Consider the following 13,486-nt stretch of genomic DNA (forward strand, 5'->3'; position numbering starts at 1 on the left):
AGACGTTTGCGGTGTGGATTGAGTAGCTGCTTGTTGGATGATGTTTGTGATTAAGTTACTGGCTTCCTCAATCCTTATCTCATCAAAAGGAATTAAGGATAGGTCACAATTTTCTGAAAGCTTTCCCCAATCAGCATGTTCAAGTTTCCATCTGGGAGGTCGACTGGATAAAGAATTTACAGTATGCAAAAATTTCATAACCACAGGGAAATGGTCACTCCCGTGAGGGTTATCCTCTACAGTCCATGTCAGATCTTGAAAGAGGGACGGACTACAGAAGCTAAGATCCACAGAGGAAAAGGATTGTGTTGCAGTGTGTACATAGGTATGTACACCTGTGTTCAGTAGACAAAGCACTGATGACAATAGAATCCTTTCTAACATCTTTCCTCGGGGATCAACTCTGGCACCACCCCAAAGGGGGTTATGAGCATTAAAATCACCAGCAAGAATAAAAGGAAATGGAAGCTGGCCACACAAGTTTTGAATGTGTGTTTGCGTAATTGCTGTTGCAGGTGGGAGATAAATCGAACATATTGTTAAAATTCTATCGTGGCAAATTTGTACTGCAACAGCTTCCAGATCTGTCACCAGAGGGACCTCTTTTGCTGGAACAGCCCCACGGGTAATGATGGCTACTCCACCGGATGCACAGGTTGTGTCAGTTCGATCTTGCCTGAAAATGTTATACCTTCGGAATGGATTTTGTGTATGTGCATTTAGGTATGTTTCTTGGACACAAAAGCATATTGCATTGTACTTTTCAAAAAGATCATGAATATCGTCCAAGTTGGAAAGCAACCCATGACAATTCCACTGGGGGATTGTGCGGCCCATCAGAAGTACAGAACTGAGAAAAAGTGTGTACAATAATTTGTTATGCCGACCAGAAAGAACGATTTCCATTTCCTATGTCTCCTAGGTCTTACTCCTCTGGGGAGGAGTAATCCTCGGCTTTTCTTCTGGCCTCCGCCAAATCCTTCTCCGATATCTCGCGGAGAGAACCACTCCTCGAGAGGTTTCCTCTTGCGGGTGTCAGAAATGGTCAGCTCGTGCTCCCCAAGGAGAGCTCCGAGCTCGAATCATCATCACGCTCCATAGAGCCCGCCTCCATGGAGGGTGACGACAAGGGTAGGACTGCTGTCGCAGTCACTACCGTAGTTTCATCTTAGGGCTTCGTTTTTACCCCATCTTCACTTGCTGATAGTTGGTTACTATGTGGAACATCTGTTTGCGTGTGTACAGTTACCATCTTTGGTTTCTGTTGAAGGCCATAAACCCTGTGGTCCATACTCCGGGGTCGGCATAGTGTACAACAAAGGAGGTCAGCTCTAGAGTTATACCAATATCGGATTGTGCCCTTGTTAGGCGTTTTTCATGGATTGACGGGACAGTGGTCTTCCAGTAGACGTGAATCACTGTCACCACTTTCGTTAAGGCTGCTTAGGGGAATGCACCAGAAAGATCAATCTACTCGAATGTGAACCCGTCCCCCTTTCGCACTGTTCGTGCATCGGCTGGGCCCTGCTGTTCCAGAGACACTGTCGGCCCTTTCGTTAAAACCGACGTATGAGGAAAATGCCAGGAAAAAATAGTCGTCAGATAAGCCGCGCTGGTGGATCACCCGCAGAGCGCCCGCGAGAAAAAAAATCGCGCATAAGCCGCGGCTAATACGCGTGAAAATTACGGTATTAGGTATGTTCATCAAGTTGTTCCCATTTTGGACAATTGCACTCGGTGACTCATTGGAATATGCTCCTTCTGCAGCGCGCATCTGACGTGAACACAAACAATGCCCTTAGGCCGTGTGAAATGTAGTCGCCAATGAGTCCAGTTACAGAATGAATTCGAAGGTGTCCGTCCATTTGGTCAAACGGGCACAAAAAAATGGCCCCGGGAAATTTGGTGACGGAACCAATGGCATAGGAAAAAATAGTCCCGAGGTGTCAGAGCGGAAAAAATCGGTCCCATGCGTGGGCATGGTTTGCGACGTTCAAAGTCCTCCCGAAATCGTACATTTCGTAGCACATTTGGGAGAGGGAAACGAGGAGTAAACCCTTCTCTCCTATGCAAATTTCCTCCTGAACCCTTCCAGAAATAATTTTTCTGGCTACACTACTGCCGTGCAGTTACATCAGTCCCTTCTGAATCAGAGCAGACTGCCTTGCAGCGGAGTCACAGGTGGGGCCTTGCTGGCAACGGAGGTTCCCAGTATGTACAAAATAAAATTAAGGTGTACTGTCATCTTTTGATTTCTTGAACAGTTCACATTTCACTAGGCGGCGCTGCATCCATTTGTACTTTGACCAGGCTTCCTATCGATTATCTTTCGGTTTCGGTTTTCTCGCTCCAGAGCAGCTCATCTATTGTTTAGTCTGAAGCGTCTGTTTCTTGAGGTGTCGCGGCCGTTAGCAGTACGACGCATTCACACAGGATATGGTGTAAAGTTTCCGCTGCCTTGGCGCACAGATCGCAGGTAGGGTCCACGTGTTCGAAGATTTCGCCTCGTCGGGAATTTGTCAGCATACAGCCCGTTCGCGCTTGGAAAAGCAGTGCGCTTTCCCTCTGTATTCGGGGCAAGGTTCCGGCTTCGTTCTGTGGCTGCTATAGCGTATAATGGTGGTGGTGGTGTAACTGCTTGCCGTAGTCGGCCTCCCAAGGCGAGCAACGTCACGCAAAAAAAAGAAAAAAGTCAGGAGTGTAGGTTCAGATCTGCAGTGAAGTCCAATCAAGGGTTGAGCGATGAGCGGTAGAACACCAGCAAATGAAAATGAAAAATAATAATAATAATAATCACTGTGGGGATGGATGACTAAGGTGTTGAAGAGTACTCGGCGAAAGGGTCACTTGTGATGCGTCCTTAGAGACGCTATATCAGCTTGGTATCCCTCAGGAAGGAAGCCAGTTTTGACGCGTGGTAACGTCTTTCTGCCAGCGTTGAGCAGCCAAAGATGACGTCATGTACTGGGGAGTCGTTGCGGATGATGGGGTCTAGATGCTTAGATATTTCCTTACTGTTAGCAGGCCATTGTAGAAGGATGTGATCAATTGTGTCGAGGGATGTCGGACAGAAAGGGCATGTTGGATCGTGCGTAATCTCGATATTTTTGATTGATTGCGTGGTGGTCCTAGTCCATTCCCGCTCGTTGTCAGCCCTGTGTCGTGTTGTTTCGGCACGGTATTTTCTGCTATATTGGTTAATCTTATTTATCCATGCTGTTTTCATCCCCAGGAATCGAATGTGATCGAATATTGTTTTTGCTACTGAGGTATCTGGCGGATGGTTTAGTCGCCCCAGGTGGTGTGTCTTCGATTTTGCGTCTCGTGCCAAGAAGGTAAACCAGCCCATTTCTTCTTGTATAGCTCCGTTGGGTGTTGCAAAATTTCCCCCGAGGAGCAATCTTCCGAGCTGTCTTTGATATCGATCAAGTGATCTGAGTGTAGCCGGGGAGAAGACGATCACGTCATTGGCGTAAGTTATGAATAGCACCGCTGTTGTCTTCCATAGTCGTCCTCCAACGCGTATGGGTTATATGAGAGCTTTACCGTATTCCAAACGTGTCCCTTTAGCCGGTTTGACTTTCTTGCTACGTTTTGCTCATGTTTCTCTAGGGGATGTTCCTCACAGGTAGTGCATAGTCACCCCAGGTATTTGCATTCGTTCGTTTCAGATATACTGCACCACGGAGGAAGAAAACACAGGTACGGCCCTTCCAACTTTTTTTCCCATTGGGACAAGTTAGGACGAGCGTGCCAGCCTGAGCATTGCATTCTGGGATGCTCCTGTCTACCACGTGATCGCTCACGTGACCACAAAAGCATGCGCATGCCAGCTGCCAAAGCAGACGACGAGAATCGTGGTTGTCAGTGATACCACTGTCTCTTAATACCCTTCTGGTCAGAAAACTCGCGCGAGAACTTCAAATCGGCGGCCGAGGGGCGCGTGGTGGCGTAGTGATCGTTCGGGGGAACCTCTCCGCTCTGCATCGCGGTCGGCGTACAGAGTTGAGTGTGCTTGTAGAAGAAATCTTATCGTTGTGCGCATCTAGCGTTGACTGCCGCCTCCGTAGGTAAATTTCGAGAAGTTCTAATGTACGCTATAAGCGTCTTGCCTTGTTCGTACAACTTGCATTTATGGTGGCTTTATTTGCAGCTGTACACAGGAGACGCTCGACGTGAGCCTGTACTTTGCGATGTACTGCCATGAACGAGTACAGTCGAGCTGTTGCAAGTTGATCAGTTATTCGCAAGTGCAACATTATCAAAAACGGTGATCTCTGATCTCTGATAAACGCGGTGGGACGCGTCATTATAAGGCCCGGTTTCACCAACGCTGGTTAACGCTCAGTTCTTTTTTGCAGACACTACTTGGTGACGTGATGAATGTTTCAGTAATAATAACTGCCTTTTCTGAAGCACAGTTAAGCGTTACATTCAAGTTAAGGGACCGTTGATCTCGGTTAAAGTATTGTTCCACGCTAGTCAACCTGCGAGCATAATCGCCGCTGTTGTGCACCACAACGACAACTAACAAAACTGCCTGTACCATGAATCAGAGGCAGCAACAAATGCATGTTCTGCTGAACTTTACATTCAGCAATCACAGGTGACATATTTTAGATAGAAGAGCTTCCATCGTAACATGTGGAATTCTAGAAATGCCAAATTTTGGAGCCTATAGTCACCCTGATCTTAACAACAACAAAATGTGCTGCTGTTTCACTGGGCTAAGCTTACCATTAAGACGACGACAGGAACTATTTTCTTTTTGAGGGGTTTTTCTTGCGCAGTCACAAGCCTCTGTGGAAACCATGAGACGTGGCCCTCAAAAGGGCTGTTTAGATTCTGCAGGTGATCCTTGAATGAAATGAAGCAGAGTGGAGTAGACAGGTCTTTCGGGAACTTGTACCGAGTTTGCTTCTACTGTTTCATTCCTCCACTAGCAGGGGCTGATCTTCGAGTCACTTCATTGTACTTCTTATTTTTCTCGTGTGAGTAAAAATGCAAGCGACACCTTATAGAAAATGCAGAACCCCAGCAGTCTTCTGCACGTAGTGCCCCTTACAACCAACACAAGCACTGAGGAGGTTTTCGTCAAGAAGTGTCGTCTCAACAATATCTGTGTAAACAGAACATCCTACAGCAGAGTCAGTGCGTTGCTTGGCATGAGACTCTGCTAAACGAAGTAGCCTGATCAGCTGCTGCGACGGTCGTTTCAGGCCTCCATGAGACTTAATCGATATCAAGTCTTCTTGTCTGAGGCTGAGTCCTCTGGGTTGTCATCTGACCTTTCCAGGGTCGCAAAAAAGGAGACACGTTCCCCTCCACGGAGTTTGTACACAATGATCCCCCGAGGTATTCCAGTATGTTGTCTCTTGTGGACCTCGGTGTTGTGTAGCCCTGGCTGTCCCTGGTAGACATTTCGGCAGCAGCTGGGTCAAGCAGGATACTGTGAAGCCACCAAATCACTGACCTATAAGAGCAGCACATAGTGTATTAAGAAGGTGTAAACTTGGCAGGCATAGACCAGGTTATTTTGGACACGCGCCGTTTCACAATAATATCTGGAACATTTTCTCACGTGATCTTTTAGAATCTGCTTTTGCCCAAACACGCTTTGCAGCGTCAGCAGCAGTTGTGGACCTTGCAACTGGACGTTGGTTCGCTCGGGTGGCTTTACGAGGCTATTCACAGACAACATCCGATAGATGTACAGAAACTGTACAACTGTGGGGCGCCTACCATCACCAGCAATGTGCCTCACAATTCCAAAAAGTTTCTGCAATATATTATTGGTGGTGAGGAATAACGTTTCATTGTAAAAACTACACTGTGACGGGTGTGTTACAGAAGACAGATTTTTACCTCTAATGGGTCTTGATTTAGCTTTCCGGTGAGGACATATCTGTATCCAGAGTCTTTGAGTGCTTCCACTAATGCCACAGTGCTACGCAGGGTCACCCTTAAGGTAGCACAGGTCTGTTTGGTCAGGAAGCATGCTTGTTGCTGCGGAGCCAGAGTCTTCCTGAATGTGCACCATTCATCGAGCCATACGATGTTTTCTTTTATAACCTGGAGCAATTTTTAATGCAAAGTTAATGTTGCTTCTCAAAATACAAACATTTATCTTAACAATTACAAAAGGTACTGAGTTATCAAAACATACGTTTTACTGTCCTGGCCCTGCTTGTGCAACATCTTCAGGTCGCTGAAGGTTGAGACAGTCAAGGAGACTGTTGAGCCTTCACGTGAAGGACACAGTACCTTCACAATCCTTCAGCTTAAGGAATTCGGGCTGTTGGCTAAAGAATTTGAGTGATGTGGCCTACAGATTCGCTGAAGAGCTATAAAGTGATGCAAAACTCAGTATCATTTCTCAGGCGTGCAAAAGATGCACATAGAATGAAATAGCTCCTGTAGTGGTAGTGCGAGCGACTAAAGGGCAACAAAAAGATGCTTACCTGCACAGCAAGCTTTACGCTCATCTTCTGAAAGGCGTTGGGGTACACGTGTGCTTTTGTGAGTTTCGCCACTGTACGCAAACCAGCCTGCTGCTGCTCATACTCATGGAGAGCCTGGAAGTGAGGATGGTGAACCAGAGAGTCGAATCGAAACGTTTATCGGTTCGGTTCGGCTTTAGGTTCGACGATAAGGGTTCGGTTCCGGTTCAGCTCCAGAAGGCTACTATAATAGTTCAAACGGGTTCTTCACAAACGGTTCGGTTCACAAACCGGTTCAGGGGCCACGGGTGCGAATGAAGCACAACAGGCAGGTTAAAGCAAACTTCTGTTTGTGTGGTACAATGCTTGAAGTGGACAGGAAGGCGTCAATGGTCGTTCAGGATTTTGAAAGACTTTGTGCGATATCAAAGACAAATTAGTAGCGGTTACAAGAGGAGCATAGCCATGAATTAACGCCTTGGGTTGACTGTCCCCGCACGTAACTCATGTCGCGGGGGTTAACTCACCCACCGGGTTGTTCGCAGAATCTCGCCAGCAGACTTGTACGTATTTGGATTATTGTATTTAAAATACTGTATTTTAAATACAATTTGCGGTATTTTGGTACTCTACTCAATACTTTTTGTTTTGTGTATTTGTACTCTATTTAAAATACATTACATGGTATTTTCTACTCAATACTCTAATTACATATTTTGGATCTCGTCTGTGTCTCGTCTTTCCATTATCTTGCTTGTTCAGTGGAAATTTCCTGAGTCCCTCGGACCTGACCCGGACATTGGCCCTTCTTGGAAGTCTCCATTTAGATGGTGGTGGTGGTGGTGGTGACAGGGCTTGCCGTTGTCGGCCTCACGTATGTGGGCAACGTCACGACTCACGCCCTGGGGGAATGTGCATCCTGGGCCGACTTCTAAGGGAACTGTGCCGACATATGTCTGAAAGCGTCTGAGGAAACCCCAGACAGCACAGCCGGCACCGGGATTCGAACCCGGGTACCTCCCAGTCTCGACGTGACATGGCCAGCACGCTAACCAGATGTTGCCTCGTGTGTACTAATCCTTGGCCAGTGAGGGTTCTATTATGTGTGCCCTGACGCGGTGACGCCGAATTCTGACCTCGCCGAGCAGGGACCTGCTACAAGTTTGCTTTGTTCTGGGTCACATATACTTAGTGGAGTTATGTGTTATCTCTTTGTCATCTTTTTGGGACTTGTGTTTAGATGACTCCTATCACACAGCGGCGGCTAGAGTAGTGCGCGGGGTTTAGGTGATTCATGTGACATAGCGGGGACTTGCCGCATTGACCAGTGACCGGTAACTTTTCGCGTTGAAGGATAAATAGTATCCTAATCGTATTTCAAATACTTTTTGAAGTATTTTGTACTCTATCTTAATTACTTTCATTTTCATGTATTTATACTCTATCTTAATTACATTCTAACGTTAGTATTTATTATCTTATCTTAAATACATTTTTGAGTATCTTGTACATGTCTGCTCGCCAGGAACAGGCGCCAGGAACATCTCGCCAGTCAACCAAGCCTGCTACCTTGGCCTAAGTCATAAGAAATAATTCAGCACCAGTCGGAGTCGCGAATACACGTTAATCAGCAAACGACGCTTCATGGTAGTTGGATTGCAATGGTGCGATCCTGAGCTCGGCGTCTTTATGTAAAAGGCAGGTTATTGTGTCAGCACTGACCGCCGCCGTGCTACCATGTCGCCGTTAGAGTGGAGTGTCTGTGGAAAAAGCAAGTACAAGCAGAGCATTTTCGACCCTTTGCCGATTTTTAAATACGATGCCAATATGGTTGTTTTTGCTTCTTTTATTTCAAATCCACAAAGAAACCCAGCTTGGCATGTTCTTTTCATTCTGACCAGCATGAGGGTGACTGGCGCTTTACTTTCTAATACCCTAGTCACGCGGTAAACTTAATGCATTAATCGGAATGACAGTAACTTCACCTCCTAACCAACCATCATCTCGAATGACACCGTTCTCTCCCCTGATTTGTTGAAAACAGTAGGCGTACGCCTTTTCTGTTACAATTATGTCCTGCATAATTGTGACAGAAAAGGTTGTGACAAAAACTTGTGACAAAAAAGATGTATAGATTCATGTGTATGTCTTAGACATTAGGAGTCCTAACAGTTTTCAGTTACTATCTTTGTTGTTGTTACTTCGTGACTCGAGAAAAGTCCAGATCATTGTTGCAGGGCACGACTTTTTCGGCAAGCAAAAGGAAGTCTACGAAGCTAATAAATGAAGAAAAAAGAGGAAAAATAGTTTTTACGTTCATGCACAACATGCAAAGTTCCGCACTTAATTCCGTGTGAGCCGTTATATGAACCGGTAACCGGTATTTTTTTACCGGTTTAGTTCCGGTTCAGCTCCAAGATGGCGTCGACTCTTTCGGTTTGGTTCAGTTCCGGTTCGGCCAAAAATAACGGTTAATAACGGTTTTCGGTTCGGGTTCAGGTTCGGTTCGACTTAGGAAACCTCGCCCGACAGAAACCGCTCGCCAAGTGCGGATGAATTCGAGGTCCATTTCCGTATGTCCATACCGGCTTCCTTGAGTATGTCAATAGTGTCGCCATACACTTGAAGGGCGTCGGGTTCTGAACGCGCACCCCACAACCAAATCGTCGACGTAAAATCCTGTACGAAGCCGAGTGACAGTCATCGGGTATCCAGAGGCCACGGAGGCGAGATGATGCTGAAACGTTGCCGCCAGCAACAAAGGGCTGGATGTGGCGCCGAAGGGAGCCCTGGTCATGCGCCACTCCTCAATCTGCGGGCTCTCATGGGCGGCGACGTCCTGCACCCATAGGAAGCGGAGGAGATCTCTATCATCTGCTCGAATACTGATTTGTAGATACGCCTTTCGTATATCTACCGTGAGGACGACGGTGCTGCAGCGAAACACCAGTAATAGATGTATGAGGTCGGCGTTCAGCTTGTGTCCTTTCATGAGGAGACCGTTTAGAGACGGTTGGCCGGGGCAGTGAGACGAGGCATCGAAGACGACGCGGAGCTTTATCGTTACGGCGTCTTTCCGGATCACGGCGTGATGAGGCATATAGTACACGTTGTCGGTTTGGTTCGAAACATCAGCAACCTGTTCGGGATGACCCCCGTCAAAGTATTCCCGAATGACGGAATCGTAATTGAGAAGTAGCTGTGGGGAAGAACGAAAACGCCGCAACTGCGCGACCAGCCGCTGCGCCGCCGTTACCCGGTTGTTTGCTTCGGCTGGAAGTCCAGAGCCCTTAACCATAAGTGGAACCACATAGCGGCCATTACGTTTTTCTACTTGACTTGAGAAGCAAAGTGAGGTAACGGAGTCTTCGTCGCCGGCAACGTGGTCGGCCATGCCGAGGGTGTCCAGACGCCACATCTCTGACGGGTCGATACTCTCGAAGTGATCCTGATCTTCGTGTGCGAGGAAGAAAACTGACACCAACGATGATATCGTTCCACGGGAGGTACCCCCGACGTTCTGTACAATACATCCGAAGATGGTTTCAACGGCTATGAGGTCGGCAGCGAGGCATTCGACATGACCGGTGACTACCTTCCAATAGTAGTCTGCCCCCACCAACACTCCAATCTCTGCGGTCTGACATGCGTCGGCAAATGGCAAGCCGCGCTCTTGCATTACCGATTGTCTTGCATGCCCAATGGAGGAACAACGACGTGGCAAAGGTCATCGACGCCAAGAGCCGTTAAGTCGACAACGGAGCCGCGGTCGAAGAGGTATTCGAGGCGCTCCGTGACGTGCTCGCAGCGGTAATGCTTGGGATGCGTCGCCGCAAATGAGAATACAGACAAATTCTCTTCACCCTCGACCTCGCAACTTAGCTGCTGCAAAAGGTGCAAGGTCGGATGAACGTCTGCTGGCTTCCGGTGTCGAGGAGGATGCGAATTTGCCTTCTGCCCGCCGGGTCAGACGCCCACACTGTAGCAGTTTGCAGCCGAGCAATTCCCCCAGTATTCTGCAGACTTAAGGCTAGTGACGTCGTAGTACGGCTGAGGGGTTGCGGAGTCGAATTCTGCCTCCCCGATTGAGCAACGGGTGTCTCGCTGGTGCGCTGTGGCGCATCACGCCGTCCATCGAGGGCTTCCACCTCGAACTTCTGTCCTTTATGAGCGTGCCTGATTTCCTGCTTGCCTTCCGACGGTTCATCCCTAGGCGTGGGGTACCTCCCTGACAACGCTCGCACCTCCTCTCCCTGGTTAGCGCAAGGGATGTCCTAGACTTTGCCACCCAGCATCGCATCGCCTGGCGATTCATTGTTGAACGAGGTCCTTGGTGGGGAGGCTGGTGGGAACGGCTCATACGAACTGTGAAGGAAGCCCTAAGACGCTGCCTTGGGAGAAAGCGCCTCACCTTTGCACAGTTGACTACGACACTCTGTGAAGTAGAAGCCATCGTCAACTCCGGGAGCTTGAGTCACTTACCCCATCGTACCTTCTGTTAGGGAAACGAGCAGTGGCTTTGCCTAATGAATTCGCTGCCGATGCATCACGCCAGAACGACCTGCGGCTCAGTTTTCGAGTCATTCAACAGGCAAGGCAGCAGTTCTGGAAGCAGTGCCCCAACAACACACTGTCATCCCAGGGATATCCTAAGAGCATCATGCATGGACGGGGGTGACATCCCCAGGATCGTGAATCTGATCCTCAAATCATCCTCAACATGTCATTTTGGCACTATATAGCGTCCCCATGGTATCCTCAGATCATCCACAGATCCTACGTGAGGACCTCTTGAGAACAGTGCTAGAACATTTCTAGGACGCACCATTTTTTATATTCATATCCCTTTTTCAGTATGCACACTTATAAAATAGCCCCCAACTCGTCAGAGAGCCCATATCAAGGCTTTTTTTATTGCACAGAAAACAGTCGCGTACTCACTCCAAGCATCTTAGCAGCGGTTTAAAAAGAAAGCAGATAGAAATATAAAAGACACGGAGAGAAGTCTGAGAAACTCACTCGGAAAGGCGAAAGAAAAATAATTTCCCGGAACAGCACCGCAAGCGGTACTGCCCCGACGACCCTGTTATCGGCCACCCCATTCCGAAGCAGAAACAGATACTGTTTATTGGTTATGACGCGACCCTCCGTAAATTCGAGAGCCATGCTCGTCTGCGACACAAAACAGAGGGTGAGCTGTCCATGTTTCCTTCGATTACGCGAAGAAAAACTACTAAAAGCGAGGAATTGATTGACGTATTAGGTCTGCATCACTGCAAGGTCTATGTTTCTTACTCATTTTGGTTTGAGACATTCAGGTAGGTCCTTACAAGTCAAAAGCAGTATAACAGAATCGCGCATTTCTGGCATTTCCACGAGAAATGATCCATGTGTCATAGACAGTCATCCTTTTCGGAGGCAGCTAATTTTACGCTAGACCACCCTTTATTTCAAAAGAATATCAATCGGGTCCAAACAAACAAACAAATGTGTTTAGGGAGTCTGAGCTGGTAAACTAAACAAAGTAATATTTCTCGTCCCACTATCTACCCACAGGGACGGGAACAGGACGTACCTGAATGACTCCTCACGGACAGTCCGCGAGTGTCATCCTCAGGATGTTCTGGGGATACACCTCGAAGGACGAGGACACCATGATACTGTGGGGACATCCTGAGGACCGTGTGTGTTCTTGGGGTGGACGCACGAATACCTCCTTCAGCTGCGATCAGCGCACGCAACCACCTCACCAGCAGTGTCTGAGACTCAACTGAGGGAAGGCGACGTCGTGCAAGTGCAAGAAGACAATGTCCGTCCCTCCTTTTGGAAGTTGGCTCGCGTGTCAAGCGTCCTACGAGGGCGAGACGGCGTCGTACGGGCGTGCTCGCTGCGCCTGGCCAACGGGTCATCGATCGTCCGACCCGTCCAACGGCTTTGTCGCCTCGAAGCTGACGTGCCCCAGGTCCCGGCACGGGATGATGTTGCATAATTTAGAGGAGGACGATGGGCGACCAGGTGTATGGGATTGCGATGAGCGCGCGTCTCCTGGCTCGAGTTGGGATTCTGGGCACTTGTGGATTAAACCTTGTTGGGGTTGGTCACCTGTAGCTTCGGTCTGTCTGACTCAATTACGTAACAGTTGTCACTGATGATGTAAGTTTAGCGTGTAGGAATGAGACACACTTGCTAAATCTTTGGTCTACAGTACCTTTGCATCAACCACGAATCCAATTTCGTAAAGGTTGAAGTCCTTGTGATGTGCTTGCATGAATGAGCTTCCCCACTCCATTTGCTTTGTGGAAACTGCAGGAGTTCTCTGGAGAATAACATATAGTATGCTTCTTGGGCCTGTCGTCGGCGCTCTTGCTTTGACCTGTTTATTAAATCATCATTCCCAGTTGCAGATTCAAGTGCGCATACCGTGTGTGCATATTCCATGCGTAGACACGGTGGGTTGAGCTGCAAAGCAAATGTGGCAAAATGCTTACCCTGTGCATTATGGATGCCGTGATTCGCCCATATCTTGCCTCCTTCCACAGATGGCTTGCAGATTGCTGCCTAGTTGATTTTTCAATCCTCTCAATCTCTGTAAGAGGCGCGAACGGGTCGTGTAACGGTCTGTCCCGGCTTGATCCAGAGTTAGTGGCGTTCCTGAAGTTGTAAAACAGAGGTAGCAACATGGAAGTTGTAGCGTATCCTTGTATGCATCGTCAATCAAATTTAGCTACCTAAGAAACGTGTAGCACTCTTCATCTTCCGAAGCAGTGTCCGTATCCTCAGGGTCCATCTTCGGTATGGACCGAAGGACAACTGCACCTTGGTTGATTTCTTTCAGCCTTTTGAAGATGGCTGCATCAGCTGGGTTGTAAGGCACCGAAGTGTTGTTGGCCTGCTTAGGAATGACCTTTTTGGGCTTTCCAGGTTTACTAAGGTTAAGATCGCCCAGGGGAACCATGCTTGACTGTAACAATGCAAAATGCGCATTGGTGTATGAAACCCAAAGTAAAATGCCCTAACGTGTAGCTACCTTTTTGTCCACTTTTGAG

The sequence above is a fragment of the Ornithodoros turicata genome, unplaced genomic scaffold, assembly GCF_037126465.1.
Source record: "Ornithodoros turicata isolate Travis unplaced genomic scaffold, ASM3712646v1 Chromosome15, whole genome shotgun sequence".
Taxonomy (NCBI): Eukaryota; Metazoa; Arthropoda; class Arachnida; order Ixodida; family Argasidae; genus Ornithodoros; species Ornithodoros turicata.